The following is an 18,050-nucleotide window of genomic DNA, read 5'->3' on the forward strand; positions in this document are numbered from 1 at the left end:
GCCACAGGTAGTCATGATATCAATAAGGTTAGAGTAATTGGGATACTTTGTCTCATCTAGGTGGGCAGCTTTTATCATTATCAATTGGTTCTGAAATTATTGTATTGGCATCTTGTAAATTGAGAATTTATTGATACATAAATCTGATTGGTGAAGTATAATCTTCAAGAGTTTGTTTCTATGGGGTTGATAGGTAGCCCTTGAATGGGGCTGGCGGGGCAACGATCCACCAAGGGGCACAGGAGCTCCAGCCTAGAGTTGAGATTACCTGTGGTCCATGCAGTTGCCTGCTGGTAGCACAGGAAACCTGCCGGTCCATTTTTTAATATTTACCACAACAGTTATCTTAGGGTTTTATTGCTATGAAGAGACACCATGACCAAGGCAACTCTTATAAAGGCAAACATTTAGTTGAGGCTGGCTTACAGTTTTAGAGGTTCAGTTCATTATCGTCATTGTGGGAAGGAAGCAGGCATTGTGCAGGCAGACTTGGTGCTGGAGGATCCAAGAGTTCTACATCTTGATCTGAAGGTAGTCTTTTCTTCACTGGGTGGAGTTTATACACTAGAAGACCTGAAAGCCCGTCTACATAGTAAGACCACACCTACTCCAAATAGGCCACACCCACTTCAAATAGGCCACACCTCCTAATAGTGCCACTCCCTGGGCCAAACATATTCAAACCACCACAGTAGTCAAAGGATTTTGATTTTTTTGGAGGACTTATAGCCTTTTCATATTTTTTTGCGGTGCTGCCATTGCAATTTGTGCATCTGTTGATTTGTATCGCCCTTCCAGTTTTATTTGGAAGTCTTCACAATGAGCAGCCTACTCTTGAGTTCTCAACCCACTCAAAAGTACCACTCAAAAAAAGAAGACAGATTGCTCTACTAACACCACCAAGCCAACCTAGTTAGAGAAACACATTAAAATTAAATAAATTCCACAAACACATCACCAATACCTATAGACCAGAAACTGGCAAAATTAACATACACTATTACATGAAGTTAAAAATTATTCCGATTTAATGAAAAACAGCAAATGAGTGAGATTACAGAAGGGGTAAGGGAAAGAGAGGAAGTAGGGTTAATAAAATAATAAAAGGAAAAGAAGAAACGGATTGTTATTTTAAAGGGGTAAAAAAAGAAGAAAGCCAGGTGGTGGTAGGACATGCATCTAATCCCAGCACTCAGGAGGTAGAGACAAGCACATCTCCTGGTCTACAGAGCAAGGTCCAGAACGTCCAAGGTTACACAAAGAAAGCTTGTCTCAAAAAAACCAGAAGCAAAGGGAAGGAGAGTATGATAAGAAAAAAAAAAGAACAAAAAAGAAAGAAATACTTCCCTATTGTGAAAAAATAAAGAAAATTTGATAGCTGGAATATAAAAGCATATAAAATCTTTAAATAAGGCACAGTCAAATACTATTCAAAGTTCAGTAGGATGAGAAAAATGGGGAATAAGGGAGCAAAACGAGAGAGAAGAGGTGGAGGGGCAAGGAGGAGGAAAGAAGATGAAGTATTAGAGCAGCTTAGTCCTTAAACATTCGGGTCTCCTAGCAGTGGGCCGTTGTCAGGGTCTGCTGAACTTGTAGACTCGTGTCTTTCCTGTGATGAATTCTGATGTTGGTCCAAACAGCGTTCATTCTCTGCAAGGCAAAACTTATTTTGTTATTTTAGTTTACAGGGAAGTCCTGGGGCAGGTATTATATCAATTACTCATTGTATTCAGCTTCTCCTTAGACTGTATTTGGGGAAAGTTACCCTACCTCTAAACTTGAGCTCGGGAGTAGCCCAGAGGTCACTGAGGTCGTTGGTCTCTGTATTCTCCATGTCATTGTAGGCTGGACCAATAAGTACCATAAGTACCTGGTCCACGAACAGTCTCCAGAGAGCAGTGTAGCTGAAGTCAATAGAAATGGAGGTAAGCCGAGCACCCTATGGGAGGTATTCTGAAGGTAATTACAAACATTGTTGTGCAGTCCAATAAAGGTATATCAAGAGAGAGAAGAGGACTTGCTGGTCATGTATTTCTATGTACCATAGTCCAAGCAACAATCGTACCAAAGTCCAATTCAGTGAAGCAATGAAACCCCAGATCACCCTCCCAGGCTCCCTGATTTTTTAATTTTTTTCTTCATTTTTTTGAACATATAATATAATTACATCATTTACCCTATTCCTTTCCTTTCTCCAAACTGTCCCAAATATTCTTCCTTTCTCTTTTTACACACACACACACACACACACACACACACACACACACACACACAACACACGCACGCATAAATACACCAGACTCAGTCTGTATCATATTATTTCTGTGTTTTCCGGACTCACTATTTGGTATTAGTCTAGCAAGACCAAGGTGTGCACTTCCTCGGGAAGAACTATTTTTCCTGCTCTCAGTATTCCTCCCCTTATATTTACTTACTGCTTCTATAACCCAGGGGAAGATCCCTAGTAAGACTTTCAAACTTGAGAACAGGAAAAATAGTAACACACAGCCTCAGCAGAGGAATGGGTTGCATCCCTACACTGTGGAGTCAATAGCCAAAGGAGTCACATAGACCCCTTACCCCCGGAACATCACAAAGACTATCGATTATTCTAAAAACAAAACGAAACAAAACAACCCTGATGGTAAGGCCTTATTGTTGAAGATTTAAACATGGGCCATGAGGAAATCAAGCTAGTGCCTAACTAGAAGTTTCACCCCCTACTGATAAGTGTACAGGGTACTGGAAAGAAGGTTGTATACTATCAAAGGAGAAAAACACTCATCACTGTCCCCTGTGATAGTCCATCCCAATCCCTGTGATGACAGGGAGCTGCTTGAAGATACATGGGTGCAGCACTGGTATAAATGTGAAGGGAATAACCAGTCACTTTTAAAATTTTGATTTAAGGCCCACTCCATAAGACGGAACCCATAACTGTTCAGATTGCAAGAACCTGAGATGAGACAGGCCAGAGGACTAAGGGAAAACCTAATGCTGTTATTAGGCTAACGGGGCCTTGCTATAAAATGACTTCTAATAGCGTAGTGCTATACCCATAGATCAGTGGGTCACTCAGCTCTCTTCAGAGAAGCTTATTCTTGCAGACGATGGTAATTAACAGAGAGATTCATAACTGGGCAATGTGCAGAGAGTGAGAAACCTTGGAGAAATCAGGGATGGTGATGTCTTTATCAAGCCCCACCCTCCTTTGGGATCTGTGAGGAAGAAGAAGCAAAACACCAGTGATGGTGGATGATTCAAAGAAACGCCGTCTCCCAGACACAACAGGATGGGCACACATATGAACACAGAGACTATGACTGCACACACAATACCTGCACAGATTCAAACCAGGCAAAACCCCAGCATTGAGAAGGGGAAATGTATACAACGTCCCATCCTTAACCAAGAAGCTATTGCAATCGATACTTGCTAGAAAAAGGAAATCAATTTTCTTCACTGGAATGTCCCTGGGTGTATCATCCACTCTCCAGGAGTAGCTGGCCAGCCTAAAACGGACTCCATGTTTTTTTGTGCACTTTTTGTTTTGTATTATTTTATTTGTGTGTTCATTTGCTTGTTGTTGTCGTTAGATAGAGAGAAAGAACATAAGATTGGATGGGTATGGAGGGAGGGAAGATATGGGAGGGAAGGAAAGAGTATGATCAAACTCTGTTACATGAAAAAATTTAAATAACATAAACAAATACATTTCTTTTTTAAAATCACTTATATGTCATCTTGATATGACTAATTATATCTTATATGTTTACATATACATTATTTCAGTGTTCAGTAACTTCGAGATATTTTGGCATTTCACTTAAATCAAATATGGACATTGTCTTTCAATGCTATACTCTGTTTATTGCTGGGATACATACCACCTCATATGTTAAATACAAGATGTCAGCAATCTTTTTTAATAAAAAGCCAGATAGTAAATACTTTAAATATGAGTCATACAGTTTCTATCAAAACCATACATTGCTGCTTTTACAATACAAGAGTATCAAGAGTATAGGTTATATGAATTCAGGAATATAACTACGCTATTAAAACTTCCTTTATGGGCATTAAATTCCATATAATTTTTAAAATATCACAAACATTATTTGTCTTTTGAAGTTTTCAACCATGTGCAAATGTGAATGCTATATTTGTTAGCCATAGAAGCATTGAAAGTAGCCATATTTGATTGGCGGTAACTGTTTCTAGTTAGTATTATGGTTACTCTTCCTGGGCACTCACAAACTGTAAACATTTTCTGTGTAATACTTCCACATACTTTTCTGGTAAAGAATGAACATCCTAATCTTACCAATGCCAGAAATCCAGTTTCTCAGGCAATTTGTGATGGTTTTGAATTCACCTAATTATATGTTCTAATACCCTGCATCAGGACAGGAAAGTAATAATTAGTTTTATTTGAGTCAGCGGCTGGCTCAGTTAATCATATGGAGAAATAACATTGGACTTGTGATGGAAGCCACTCACCCTCAGAGAAAAACTGAAAGAAGTAATTAGCAATTTTACCTTGCCTGAAAACTGAAATGGCTATATAAGTATTGACTATAATACGTTACCTGGACCTAGCTTTAGTGAAACCCACTGAGACGTTCACAGTGGCTGGGCTGAGGCTGACGGGAAGAAGCCACACTTGCTTGCCTCCTTTATTCAACCAGCTCCACGAAGATATTTCAAACCCCACAATTTGGGTTGCACGCAACTTCTTCAGTTTTATCTCTCATTTAAAGCGGAGAACTGTAAAACGATACAAAAATATCTACGAAATGTCACCCGCCTACTCTCCACCGTGCGTACCGAAAAGCACAAATCAAAGTCCAAAGGGCTGTTTCTCTGGCTCATACTTCAAAATGCTCAGCGGACCCTGGAAGGCCTTTGGCTGTCTTTGTCTGGAGCCTTTTCTCTGCTCACCCCAGATGCCATTTGGAATACACGAAACAAACTTCACTTGTATATTGACATTTCTTTTCATAGAAGATTCCAGACTGTTAAAAAATAAATAAATAAGCCTTTTCATCAGTTACTAAGTCTAGCTTCCTCTTTCCTCCCTGTCTTCTTTCTTTATTCCTCCTGAGGAGGAAGAGCAGGAAGAGGAGGAAAGAATCTCTCCCCCACTCCCTGTTGTTTTTGTTGTTCCATGGATCAGATCCAGGGCCTTATGCATATTGTAACTGAGTTGCATCCCAGGCCCTAACTCTGCCTTCTTGCCCAGCCTTTTCCAAACTCCATAGCTGCCATAATTATAACATCTTTTGAGTAAGGATTCAAGCATTCAATCAGGAAGTGCTTGTTTTACCTCAGCAAGCAAGGTTCCCTGGAGTCACTTGACACCATGTGTCCCCACTGGCAATGTCCCCCTGGGAAGCGTGTACTTCCTCACTGCGGGATAAACATCTGTGCTTCCTCTCTCCAGCGTTTACAGGAGCTGTGACCTGCAAACTCTAGCCATCTGTGAGCATAGGAGAATTAGTCTGAATTTGGTCTGAATTCCGTTTGTTTCTACATAGCCGAAGAGCCAGTAGGTGTGACTCGGTGGTTTTGGAGTCAAGTTATGCCACATACCTCAAGGCTTTTATTATTCTTGTGGAAAAATCTCAAGCTTTACAAATTCCTTCAATGTCGCAATTGGAAGCACTTCCAATTGAACATTTTGTATCTGCCCCAATTGGTCTGACCCTTTATTTCTGATTTAGCTATTGCTAGATTATGCCAACTTAAAACTGACCCAGTCTCAAGTGAGATATTAATTTACTGTCTAAGGGAAAATTCGATTTTAAAATTCCAGATTTCCACTGCTTGTCACAAAGCGCTTTATCTCACAGCAAGACTCGCCCTTATTAATATCCTTCCTGGCAAAGTATTTTACAGATGTGGAAAATATCACAAGCGAATGTCGTGATTTTCCTAACAGTTGTCAGGAAAGTATATTCTGTGAATTTGAAGATTTTATTTATAGTCTTTGAGTTACTCCCCGTCTTGGATTTTTAACATCATCTTAAGCTATTGATGTTAAACAGAATCTTGTGGCCAGCTCACATCTGTCCAGACATTATAGAGCCTTTCAAGAAGCAAAGCTGGAAAAAACACACAATTTTCCCCTCCTGAATTTTCATATTGAATTTCCACATTTTACCTTAAAATGTAAAGTTGCCCCCTGAGTGTAGTTCTCATAATTGGAATTTGACATTTTCCCCATCTTCTATTTAAAATGACATTTCAGAAGGATTTTGGACAGGCTCGTCGTGGCATCAAGTATTACTCAGCAGGAGCCATCTTTTCATTCTCCAAATGAAGTCACTCCTCCAGAATAGGTGCCTGAAACCGGCTTTGATAAAGTCCATTCACTTTAGATCTCAGACTTAGCCCTGGAAGCATATGCTCTTGGTAAAAACACCCAGAATTCGGCTTATGCAACAATGTTTCCTTTGAATGAACACTTTCATGTTTCTTTAATACCTATTAGGCTAAGCAGGCTCAGTTTTTAATTCATAAATTAGTGCTAGTTTTAACATCCTATGTGTAGGTCTAAATTCATAAATATATTCATCATGGAGACTCCTTTTAGTCTTTTCTATTAACATATAGTAATTATACATAATAGTTTTATCATGACCTTTCCATACATGTGTAGTGCATTTACATCATATTCACTTCTGTTAATGTTTTGTCCATTCATCCAATAATTCCCTTCCTTCCTCTTCCTAGCTAGCCCTCTTTTATTTTCCTCCCTTGTCTGCTTGGTTGTTCTCTCTCTCTCTCTCTCTCTCTCTCTCTCTCTCTCTCTCACACACACACACACACACACACACACACACACACACACATTCATGAATTTCTTTGGGGAGCATCAGTAAGCATTTGTTTACAAGAATAGGGAACCTTGCCAGTGGTTATACCACTGATGAAAAAATCTCTCCCTCCCTCCCTGTGCTAGTCAGTGTTTTGTAAAGAAACAGAACTGATAAAAAAAAAGTCAGTTGATATATTGAAAGCAGATATTTTAGATTGGCTTAAAGATGCTTTAAGTCTGGGCAGCCTAACAATGGCTGTCTCACACCAGAAAGATTGGGAGTCTGTTAGTGCTCAGTCCAGGAAGATTCCTGGAGATATGATAGTCTTCAGTCTGTGTCGGGATACTAAAGAAGTAGGTTCCAATATCGGTGAAGAGTGGTTACAGCAACAGGATGGAGGGACTTGCTGTAAAGACGGAGGACAAGCAGGCACAAAGAAAACTTCCTTCTTCCGCGTCCTTTTATCCAGGCTGCCACCAGGAAGTGCCACCCCGATTTAGGGTGGGTCTTCTTGCTTCAAATAATCTGATCAAAAATCCTTCACAGAAACATCTAGCAGCTTGTGTTTTAGTTGATTCTGAATGCAGTCCCCCATCAACTACTAATGAGCCCCGCCCCCTCCACGACAGCATGCTTATTGGCCCTACCTTGTGCAGGTAAGTATAACTGTCATGACTTTGAGAGTAAAACCGAATGTCATATCCAGAAGTCAGTGTTCCACCCTACTCCATCCCCTTTCCCTGTTTCTTAGGTGCTTTATAATCTTTCATCTGCAGTGTTCTTTGAATGTTGGAGGAGGTAGTCTAAATGTCCCATTTACAACTGGGCATTCAACGGTCATTTATTCTCAGTACCTCTAAGGGCATGAACAGAGTAATCAGAGGCTAACAGATGATACTGAGACTTTAATTAGATCAAAGACCAGAGAGGGCAATATGATAGAGCAAGTCTTGTCTATTGTCAGGAAAGGAAGAAAACTTTTATGTAGATGTGGCCAGGGCAACATAGAGACCGATGAGTAACTTACAAGGGGATAGGTAACTGTTAACGAGAACCCTAATTGCTGATGAGAATTCCTCATCTTTATCTGGATGGGGAAAACTGTACTTTTCTCAGAAGGAAAGCAGGCATCTGCTGTTCTGTTTATTCTTTCCACCAATCAGGAAGAATTTTGTAGTCAACTACTCAGACCATGTTATGCTCTGAAATTCTAAATCAAATTCTGAAATCTTAGGATTTTGTGGGAAAGGTTCTTTACCTGTAAGGAAAAAGCATCCTCTACCATCAGTAATGAAAAACTCCTCACTACTCAACTCGTCAAAAGATTTGGTAAATATACTAGCAAAAGTGTATTTACTGTTCACAGAAGTCTCTTTGGCTACTGTGTGAAAGGACTTAACTCCCAGTCCTTAGTGCTTATTTTTAATTCTTAAATCTAGAAGATTCACTCTTACAAGGAGATACTACTGGGACAAGAATACTGTTGAAACATTAAGGTGACTTTGAAGAAGAGACATGTGTTTTGTTAGACCATTAAAACACTGATGGCTGCATTTTCTGGGACCCATCACTGAAGCACACCTCAGCTAAAATTTCAGGAGAGGATTGTTTTTTTGTAATCTGGGGCTGACCTGAATTAGACAAATGCAGTTTCTGTGGCTATAATGACCCAGAAACTTAAAGCAAGGAGAAAGGAAACAACATGGAAGGGAAGACTGTTTCAAAGACCTGGGAGCCGGGCAGAAATAACTCATAACAACTTGTCTAGAGCATGTTTGAATTGAGTTTGGAGGATATACAACCTAACAGGATAAAACACATGGCTGTATACCTGTATACCCTGCCTCTATGCAGTTAATTTTGCTGCAAATTTACAGCAAATGGCTTTAAAGGAGACATTGGCTTGCTAGCTCCACAATCCTTTTGCCATTGAGTTTTGATCCTTACCCTACTGAAATGGCTGGTTGTGAGTCATCAATGCTCTCTTCATTACGAAGCCCAGTGACTTACCTCTGATTTACTGCTCTCTCTGCAGGCCAGCACACTCAGGGATTCCCTAGGTTCTCTTATCTGCTTGCTCTATTATCTCTTTCTTCCTGCCTTACTGAAGACTTTGTCATTCTGATCTCTCTCCCACCTCCTCTGCGTGTGACCTACATTTTCCATAGCGGTGATCTCTGTCTGGAGATGGTATCACTTGTTCCATGACTCCAGTATGTCTCCAGGCCTTACTTCCCACAAGTTCCAGATCAACACTGGTCTCTATAAATCACCTGCTTCCCTAGATGCTGTGTTGGTTCTTTGTTTGGTTCTTTGTTTCATTTTGTCAATGTGATGCAAGCTGGGGTCTTCTGAGAAGAGGGAACCTCAACTGAGAAACGCCTTTGTTGGATTGGCCTTTAGGCAAGTCTGTTTGCCATATTCTTGAGAAGTTATCAATGTGGAAGGGTCCAATTCACTGTGGACAGTGCCACCCTTGGGCATGAGGCCATGAGTTGCATAAAACGGGAATGCTCAGCAAGCAAGCCACGAGGAACGAGCCAGAAAACAGAGTCCCTCCACTTCCTACTTCACTTCCTGCCTCCATGTTCCTGCTTTGAGTTTCTGCGCTAACTTCCCATCATGATAGACTGTGAGTTATGAGATGATGAAATAAATGCATTCCTTTCGAGTTCCTTTGTGTCATGGTGTCTATCACAGCAAACTAGGACAGATGCCAGTATGTCAAAGTCAACATATCTAAAGAGAACCCTGAAAGGCTGGAGAGATGGCTCAGCAGTTAAAGATACTGGCTTGTTCTTCCAGAGGACCTCGGTTTGACTCTCAGCACCAACATAGCAGTTCACAACTGTCTTTAGTTCCAGTCCCAGGTGACCTGACACCCTTTTCTGACCTCTGTGGGTACTACACACACCTGGTGCATAGCCACACATGCAGACAAAACAAACAATACAGAAAGTAAAATTAAGGTTAAAAAAAAACAATAGAGGTCACTGGAAACTGGCTTCTGTAGCCAGCTCAAAGAGAACTCAGATCAGCTCAGGCTTTCCATCCTGACAACACATGAGCTAAATTGCAGAAAGATGGAGGACAGATGAATTAACTACAAACCCTACTCACACAGTTAGTTATCAGCAGAACCAGTGACATGGCACAGGTCAGGAATGTCAACAGATACCTTCAATTATATTGAATACTTTCTTTATACTTTTGAAAAGGTTACAACCTATGACTTGGTCACCAATGGTTTCTGATGAATGTCATGGAGACATTATTTTATACATAAAGATAACTTCATTCTTACTTTCCCATGTTCTTTTACATGTAGGCAGCCTCAGGGACCTGATGGAGCTTGGTGCCCTTATAATTTATATTTTCTAGCTTCACTTGGGTTCTGAGTACCCTCTGCTGTCAGAAATCTTCCCGAGAGATGAAGAAACATCTCCTCACTGCAGACATGACACTGGCAACAGAAACAGCGTGATGTTTCACCCAAGTATAGTTGGTGAACAAATGAGCTTAGTTTCTGTTACTTACAGGAAATAGGTAACTTCTGCATGGCTAAGCACTGAACACACACATACTCTGTCTCTCCACCCCTAACCATTAATTACATAAATAGGGGGGAATTCTCAGGACACCCTTCCCAGTAGCTGTTAACCGAATATAAATCCTTGAGGAGGGGCAGGGTCATGTGAGCCACCTCCCCATCTATAATAGAAAGCTAATAGACCCAAATATCTGTAGGTCTCCTTTGGTAACCACAGCCACTAATAGTTCAAGAGGGTCAAGGCCATGTCATAGCCAGGGGTCAGTCTTCCACATCCTATAAACTACTTTTGCTTTTTCTCAGTTGCAGCACTTGCTCCAATGACTTTTAAATCTGTCCATTTATATGTATTGAATAAAATAGTCTTCAACTTCAGATGGAAACAAAAATGATCTAGTGAAGTCTTCTGCTTCCCAGCAGGCTATTCCTCGGAAGACAAACACACAATAAAACTCCCTGTTCCTTTGCTTGATGCTTCTCTTTTCTGTCCCTCATGTTGAACCAGCTGTAATTGAAATTTCCATTTAAAACAAAAAGCTTTGGTGCATAGGTCTTTGTCTTTCCACTTAGGACCCTTGTTCTCTCTCATGAGTTTTGTTACTATCTACCTCCACTCTTCCTACTTTCTTAGACTCTCCCCACTGAGTTTACCTTACTCTGAAAAGGGTTTTAGTCTGATGTCCCAGCCTTTGTTTCTCCACAGTTAGCTTTCTTTATACAGAAACCACCTTTACCCTACGTCTTTGTATAGTATATGTATAGGATCCGTAGTATTTCTAGTAGAGATATCAAGATAGTCTTGACATACCTTTGGTCCTCGATTTTCTCTGTGCTACAATTACATTGTTGACTGGATGGATGGGACAGGCAAGGTATTCACTTACTGCTGCAGCTTACTGAGATTTGCCTAGAGAAATGGTTTTCAATCACTGCCATAAAACTAGTTTGTGAACACAAAGTAAGAATCAAACACTGTTGAGGTATGATATTGGGTCTTATGTTTCCTACTTCCAATAACCCAACAAGACCCTTTAACCTTGCCTAAGTTAAAATGAGATCTTTGGTAAAACAGACACAAAGAAAAATGGCATAGAAGGGTAGTGTGTGTGTGTGTGTGTGTGTGTTTATTTTTTGAATTAAAATCGAATTAGATCATTTCCCTGTTCCCTTTCCCCTTCTTCAGACCATTCAATGTACATCACTCTTGCTTTTTTTCATAAATTCATGACCTTATTTAAAAAACTATTGACATATATATTTATATTCATGTATAAATAGGTACAATCTGTCCAGTCTGTATGATGTTACTTGTTTGTATGTGATTTCCGAGCTGACCCCTTGGTAATGAGTAACCAAACAAGGGGCTCTTCTCTTGAGAAAACTATTCCTCTCACTCTCAGAATTTCTTAGTTGGCTACAGTTGTTTGTCTAAGGTCAAGGTCCAGAGAGAGCAACATCATCTTAATTAAATGTTAGAACTGTGTCTTGTCCCTCAACAAGGATTCATCGCTCATAGAAATTGATGTGTTCTCCATTGTTGCCAGCAAACCTAAAACGTTCTCCCTTCTAACATGAGGCAAATGAACACATTACGAAACCATATCAGAGGAATCACTCTGTGAGATTATAAAGTCCACAATTTATAGTCTGCTTCTAGGAGCTGATCACTTATGACAGGCAGCATCTATTTTAAGCACCATAGGTAACGAAACACACATTCTGGACATCAAAGATAACAAATACTGCATTTCTGAGTCTATTGATCTAAAAAAATGCCCAAAGAATTCATGAAGCAGATGCATACAAAAGCTTAATAAAAAATTGAAGCCTACATAGTTTTCTTGTGATTTCTGAGTTCACATCTTGATTTATAAAGTTCCTAGATTAAATCTTTGTTCATTTCTGTCAGATGAGGTATAAAATAAGCCCAGGACTAGAATTCCTACTGAGAGGGCTTTTTCCTTCATGAAATAATCCTCCTAGACACAGTGAATGAATATCATTTTAAAATTCAAGAGAAAAAATTATGCTAAAGGGAACATCCCATAATGTAGAAAAGAAATCCTGGAACAATTTGGTTAATAATATAGTATTTACAATAATTCTAGAAAATGAAAGGGATAGCTTCATCCCCAGTATGAATTGGCAAAAGAGGTTTTGTGCTAACTGAGACAGCATCAGTTGTGGATGTCTGGTATGTGGTACTGAGATGCAGTCCAAGAGTATGGAGGCTCACAGGAATGATTGATGGGTGAGTTTGCCTTGATGTCTGATGGGAAAGAGTAATGCTCACAAAGGGTATGAGCCGACCTGAAGTCTAACAGTATTCCTGGGAGGCCACCCAGAAATCTGGAAAGTAAAGTTTAAACACATCCAGGAGACAGAATGAAAATCCAATCATACAACACTCATAAAATAATATAAAGCATTGGATAGAGCAGGACAGAATCTACTCCAGAGAGAGATAACCAATAGTTTCTGAAACAGAATCTTCATCTGCTACTATTGAGAATTCGTGGACTTGATGTAGTTGAAAAAGGATAATGTAAGAGGCTACTCATCAGATAAGTAACAGCAAAGCAACAATTAAAACAAAAGTACCTGTCCTTTTTGTCAAGAGATATGCTAACCAAACCCCTATTCATTCCACAGACTTCAATGTTCAACACCTTGAACAAAAAACAATTTAAATCTAGATTTTTAAACAGAGAGTGTTCATTGTCCTTTCCCCACTTTTGGCTTCTGTGTTGATTCCAGGTAGACTTTTTCTCATAAATTCTCAATCCAGGTCTCTCTCTAACTCTGTTCCCTTTATAAAACAATTCCAAGATAAGGTATAAGAGAAAATAAAGAACAAAGGGAATTAGAGAATAACCTACTAATTGAATTAGATACTCATCTTCTTCCTCTTCCTTCATGTGGTGAACAATTACGCCTTTGTGAAGACTAATTCAACCAAGCTTACTTGCCTTGTTTCATAGCTCTTCGTGAGAAAGCACTTAGGCAGCGGCCATCCCTTGCCTCATTGGGAGACGAATGTATGCTTCCAGAGTTGATCATGACGGGTAGATCATAGACATTTATGCTATACAATCCATGTGGGAATGAAGTTTCTAATCATCTGTAGCACAGAGATTATTCCACTCATTCCATCTTTGATCCCAGATAAACTAACTCTGTGCCAGCAACTTTGTCACTCATTCATGTCTTCTGCCTTCCTTAAATGAATGTCAATTTCATTTAAACTTACTTTTTGAGAAGTTATGCTTTTTTTTTTTTTTTTTTTTTTTTTGTGGTTTTTCGAGACAGGGTTTCTCTGTGTAGCCCTGGCTGTCCTGGCACTCACTTTGTAGACCAGGCTGGCCTCAAACTCAAAAATCCGTCTGCCTCTGCCTCCCGAGTGCTGGGATTAAAGGCGTGCGCCACCACGCCCAGTTGAAGTTATGCAGTCTTAAGGAAAGAGTAGATGCCCAGGATCTTTAAGAAAAGCACAAAGAGCAGGGGAAAACTCAACCATGATTTTTTTTTTTTTTTAGAAAGATGAGATTATATCTTCATCGTGGCAGCATTAGTGTCCATAAGGCTAGAACATTGAGGCTGACCATTTGAAAAAAATCTATAGTCACAAGTTTGATTACGCACTTACTTAACACCCAGTTCAGTAGGTACAAGGTACTAAAATAACACCATCAGGAAAAACAGTGACAGAACTTACCACTCAGGAAATCACAGGCTACTTTGGGTAGAGACTTAGACATTTTTATAAGTTTGTATAATAGAAAATATGATAAAAATAAAGCCAATATAGCCACATAATGACGTTAGTGAGATAAATGGATTTTACTCAGGATAATTTTTTTTCTGGCAGGTGACAAAGGCAGACTCTGACTGTGGGTTAAAGTAAATTTGTACCAGCCATGTCGGTACTGGGTAGAGCCCCATTAAATATCAATGGATGGAGGAGGTCAAAAATGTGTCCAAGCCAGAAGAGAATATACAGACACGGGTCCAGCGCTGTCTCTTTTCCAGAACCGACGTTAGAGAACAGTTCTAAAGGATAAGCCATGGGCTCAGTTTTGGGTTTAAGGTTCCTGTTTCCCTTATTTAGGGATTTTATGAATTGAAACCTTACCTTACATTTACTGTACAGTTGTTTTAAATTTTGTTACATTTTATACTCCATGACACCTTACGAGAGGAGATCTTGGTTCTGTCAGCCACTTAAAACACTTCCTTCCTGACTCTCGGCTCTAAGACTCTCTCAAGCTTCCTTCTTCATAGCCGGGAGTGATAACACCTTATAGAATTTAGGAAAAATGAACATGATAATGAATATAAATCACTGATTAATGCCATCACACAATGGCTCCGAGTCGTTTCTGTGTTGTTTGGTGGGTGTGCTGTTTGTTTTCACAGACTATATGGATTTTATCACCTTACTTTCTGTCGGAATTTTATCATCATACGCAAACTATAACTATAATATAGACACACAAGCCTAGTCTTCGAGGAAAGGGGTCATATAGTAGGAGTCAGGGAGATGAGGGGCGTCAGAGGCAGGAGGGATGCCAAGTATTGAAGACTTTCTTTGGAGATGTGACCTCTGAGAGAAAAATGGATTCTCTGACAGCATGCAGATTCCTCATAAGAACACGTCAATTTTCTATTCTGTTGAAGGATGAGCAAATTGTAGCTTCTCATCACCGAATTCAATAGTGACAATAACACTGACAGTTATCGGATGACAATGGCAGCCATGAATGGAGCGAGAGCCTTCGAGAGGAAAACAATTATAATTAGACCTCAAGAAGGAAGCGAGGAGAAGAATGCAGAAAGTAGAGGACACAGACGATACTGTTTCCTAGCAACTGGGAAACACTTCTTTTTGTTAGGAAATGGCCAATCGGAATACCGAGAATAGGATTCAGCCCTGAGCTCAGGAGGACTAAGATGCATGACAATCACCATTGAGGTTATAATTACATTCGCAGCACTATCGATATATAATGATGCTTTGTGTCACACACTTTGGGGACTAGTTACATAAATATGCCAATGTGTTGTAATTTTATTGAGTCAATTGGACTGAGGATTAACCCCAATATAAAGAATTCAGACGGTGTGAATAAAGAAGTCTTAGGTACCACCTCCAACAGGAAAATGCAGGACAAAGATTTAAACTCAAGGAGACAGTCTATGTAAACCAGATGTGAGTGGGCTAAATAAAGGACTTTCCTGAATAATATTTACATTTCAGGAGGGATCTCCTCCACAGGCATTCTAAGCAGGAAGGTACAGGGGCAGGCATCTCAACACCTGCAAGGCTGATTCTTTTTTTCATTCTTTCTTTTCCTTTTTTTTTTTTAAAGTAGAGAATGTAACAGCAGAAGCCGGTTTACTGCCTACCCTACTCTTCTGCCCAAGGTCAACGTTCCCAGATGAAAATCTGCCCTCCTTTAGAAAAGCCAGTCTGCTACTGCAGCTACCAAACAGCATATGCTATTTGTCAATCTGCACCAGTGTGCCTGAAATTATTCAAATCAATCAATTAAAAACAAACCCACATAAATAATGCATTTTCCATCCCTGACTTTTCTCCTGTTTCCGGGCCTTGGTTCATAATCAAGGCGGTTAATAGTCTTTAGAATGCAAATGTCCATGTTTTTAGTTTTTAAAGACTTCACTCACTTTACACGAACGCTCTACCAGGTGTAATCCAAGAGAGCTTTTGAAGGGAGGCAGCAGATGGGGAATCTCAGCATAAGTGAAAGAGAAAGTAGAAGGCAAAGGACTCCCATGTCTTCATAGAATAGCACGCCATTCTATGTAGTAGCCATGTCTTCCTAACTCTCTTATAAACTGACCTGGAAGGGAGGGAGAGTCTCTAAAGCATACGACGTGGGGCTAAATCTAAAGACTCCTGCTTTCTAAAATCCTCTAGTACTTTCTTCACCAGGTTATCACCCCCTTAAATACATTCAAGAGAATTCCTTCATTTGTATCCAGAAGGGCGTCTGCCACACACCCTCTTTTGTGAGCAGGATAAACATCTACCCGTTCTAAGCACATCTCCCCGCGCAGAGTCTGTACATCTGGAAAACCTTGCTGTCTAAAGCGTGGTTCCAACTGTGAGCCGCTGGCAGGAGCTCACGCTACTCAGACTTTTGGTATTTATTGGGAGATCCTGCATAAATGGCACAAGGATGCCCAGAGGGAGGCCTGGAAAGCCCTCCGGAGCTCCACAGCTGGGCTCCCTCTCTCAGCTGCCAGACTGGCATCGTGTTTGGGCAGTGAGCTTTAGATTCTGACGGAGATGAAAGGCTAAGGACCAAACCTCTGTTACTGAAAGACTTCCAGATTCTTCTTCCAGTCTCCAGCTTCCTTGTTGATGAGAATTCATGAATTGGTTATATCTTCAAAACTTTCAAAGTGAGTTCAGATCAATATTGTTCAGCCTTAAGTATGGCGAGTTACATTTAAAAGCATTGTCCTGAGGACTTGGCAAGAACGTTGACCCTGAGAAAGCCAGAGCCGGTTTGCAGGCAATGCAGTGGGGATCGGGCTTCCACTCCCTCGCAATCATGTCTATTATGTCCTACAATGGAGGGGCCGTCATGACCATGAAGGGAAAGAACTGTATGGCTATCGCTGCAGACAGGCGTCTTGGGATCCAAGCCCAGATGGTGACCACGGACTTCCAGAAGATATTTCCCATGGGTGACAGGCTCTACATAGGCCGGCTGGCCTGGCCACTGACGTCCAGACAGTTGCCCAGCGTCTCAAGTTCCAACTGAACCTGTATGAGCTGAAAGAAGGTCAGAAGATCAAGCCTTACACCCTCATGAGCATGGGTAGTCAACCTCCTGTATGAGAAGCGGTTTGGTCCCTACTACACAGAGCCTGTCATTGCTGTCCTGGACCCGAAGACCTTTATGCCCTTCATTTGCTCTCTAGACCTCATTGGCTGTCCCATGGTGACTGACGACTTCGTAGTCAGTGGTACCTGCTCCGAACAAATTTATGGGATGTGTTAGTCTCTCTGGGAGCCCAACATGGATCCAGAACACCTATTTGAAACCATTTCTCAGGCCATGCTGAATGCAGTGGACCGGGATGCCGTGTCAGGCATGGGCTTCATGGTTCTCATCATTGAGAAAGACAAGATTAACACCAGGACGCTGAAGGCCTGGATGGACTAACCTGTGCTTTGTGGATGAACTAACCTGTGCTCTGGTCCCATCTCCTTTTGTTGATTTTCTTTTTAATAAAATCGCTTTTCTTTCCAAAAATAAAATAAAATAAAATAAAATAAAAGCATTGTCCTTAGGCTGTGGCAAAAACTAAATTCTGGTCTAGGCTGGGCTACATCTCAGACCTTATCTGTAAGCAGCACCACAGCTACACGAACCAGGCTCCTGAAAGGGAGGCTGGGGCTGCATGAGAGAAAATGGCGAGAGGAATAAGGAGACCAAGACAAAGATACTGATCAAGGCCCAAAGTTTACGTAAGAGTCTGAGCTTATGGGGCAGGGAACCCCATCCCCCACCACATAAGGATAGTGTCAGGAGAACAGGTTCAGCCTCTTAGCAGGTATCAGTATCTTGGAGAAAAGAGCAGAGGTGGCAGAACAATAGACCTATCTAGGTGGGAAGACTCCACCCTAGGTGGTCTTATTCTCA

General features: G+C 40.7%; 1 long non-coding RNA gene and 1 pseudogene across 1 annotated transcript; one reads left to right on the top strand and one right to left on the bottom strand.

The window, feature by feature from the left end:
• Positions 1–1,384: 1,384 nt before the first annotated feature.
• On the bottom strand, positions 1,385–4,778 carry LOC115032787. The gene is made up of 3 exons (XR_003838420.1): positions 4,590–4,778; positions 1,771–1,904; positions 1,385–1,650 (listed from the first exon to the last, which is right to left on the bottom strand). It is a non-coding gene; the product is annotated as an uncharacterized LOC115032787 (long non-coding RNA).
• Positions 4,779–16,952: 12,174 nt separating this feature from the next.
• LOC110290457 lies at positions 16,953–17,570 on the top strand (annotated as a pseudogene).
• The last annotated feature ends 480 nt before the right edge of the window (positions 17,571–18,050 follow it).

The sequence above is a fragment of the Mus caroli genome, chromosome 2 (genome assembly GCF_900094665.2).
Source record: "Mus caroli chromosome 2, CAROLI_EIJ_v1.1, whole genome shotgun sequence".
NCBI classification, from domain to species: Eukaryota; Metazoa; Chordata; class Mammalia; order Rodentia; family Muridae; genus Mus; species Mus caroli.